General features: G+C 57.0%; 1 pseudogene; it reads right to left on the bottom strand.

Annotated features, from left to right (window-relative positions):
• Positions 1-989: 989 nt before the first annotated feature.
• LOC113961563 lies at positions 990-1,637 on the bottom strand (annotated as a pseudogene).
• Positions 1,638-1,702: the final 65 nt, after the last annotated feature.

Consider the following 1,702-nt stretch of genomic DNA (forward strand, 5'->3'; position numbering starts at 1 on the left):
GGCTGCGGGCGAGGAGCTCTCGGGTGAGCGGGGGGTGGGAAGGGGGAGGTCGGTGGGAAAAGGGGGGTCAGAGGGGATAAAGGGGTGGTGGGACCCCAAACTGAGTGGGAGGGGAGTGGGATCCCCCAAAATTGTAGGAGGAGGGGCACTGAGGTTTGGGGGATGATGGGAAAAGGGGGGGAAAGGTCAGAAGAGTGGGGAAAGGGGCGGGTGGGACCCCCACACTGAGCATGAGGGGCTGGGGAGTGGGGGGATGATGTGGAAGGGGTGAGAGAGGAGGGAAAAAATTAGGGATTGAGACCTCAGAGTGATCCTGGCGGGGGGCTGGGGATTAAGAGGACCATGAAAAAGTGGAAGGAACTTGGAGAAGGGTGGAAAAGGGGGCTGGTCTGGTGGGTCTGACGGTCCCATGGGGGTCATGGGGCACAGGGGGGCTGGGAAAAGGGGGGTGGCCCCCCTGAGCTCCCAACTTACTGTGGGGTGCTGGGGGCTGCTGGATCCAATCTCAGCCTTGGATCATGCCAACACTTTCAGTTTAGAGGAATTACAGAGCTGTGACTGAACCACTTTTGTCCCCCTGGTTTTAATGATGGCAAATCAGATCTATTGATAGAAATGAATTATTTAGGGATACAAATGATCAGACAGAAGATCTTCATCAGAATTCTTTACTGCACAACAGAAACACTAAAACTACCAGGAGTACAGGATAAGATAGGACACTGTTCTACACTAAAGCAATTGTTGAAGCAATTCTACTCAAGCTGGCACAAAAGCAATAATTCTGAATTAGAGATGGATGGAACTCCCCCAGACCAACACTCAGGGGGAGATCTCTGCTCTCAACCTCCAGCAGTGACCTTGGGGGGTCCCCAGCCAAGGCAGGAATCTCCACACACCCCCCTAAGAAGGGTTCTGTTGGAAGAAGCTGCCCCTGTGAAAGGGGACTGGCCCTTAGTGATCGGAAGGAATGGACTGACAGTCACTGGACTCCAGGGGTTGCCTCAGCATCAGGGGCTTCATTCGGGGTGGAAGCAGCGGCCAAAGCTCTTCCTGCAGTGGAGGCACTCGCAGGGCTTCTCTTACTGGTGGGTCCGTTGGTGTCTGGTCAAGGCAGAGCTGTGGGTGAAGCTCTTCCCACACTCCCCACACTTGTAGGGCCTCTCCCCGGTGTGGATGCGCTGGTGCCTGATGAGGGTGCCTTTCTGGTTGAAGCCCTTCCTGCAGTCGGTGCAGCGGAAGGGCCTCTCATCCGTGTGCATCCGCTGGTGCTGGAGGAGATGTGAGGTGGTCTGAAACCTCTTCCCACATTCTCCACACTGGTAGGGCCGTTCCCCGGTATGGATGAGCTGGTGTCTGCAGAGGTGGGACCTCAGGCTGAAGCTCTTCCCACATTCCCCACACGTGTAGGGCCGTTCCCCAGTGTGGATGTGCTGGTGTTGGATCAGGTTGGAGCTGTCCCTGAAGCTCTTCCCACATTCTCCACATGTGTAGGGCCATTCCCCAGTGTGGATGCGCTGGTGTCGGAGCAGGTGGGAGCTCTGGCTGAAGCTCTTCCCACATTCCAAGCACTTGAAGGGCTTCTCCCTGCTGAGAGGCTGCTCAGGCTCCACCAGCTCAGAGCTCCGCCTCAAGCTCCGGCCGCCTTCCCGGCCCAGGCTGGGTCTTTCCTCCTCAGAGCACCCTGGGCTGGCTTTGGAGC

The sequence above is a fragment of the Neopelma chrysocephalum genome, unplaced genomic scaffold (assembly GCF_003984885.1).
Source record: "Neopelma chrysocephalum unplaced genomic scaffold, ASM398488v2 Primary Assembly neopelma1_97275, whole genome shotgun sequence".
In the NCBI taxonomy this organism is placed as follows: domain Eukaryota; kingdom Metazoa; phylum Chordata; class Aves; order Passeriformes; family Pipridae; genus Neopelma; species Neopelma chrysocephalum.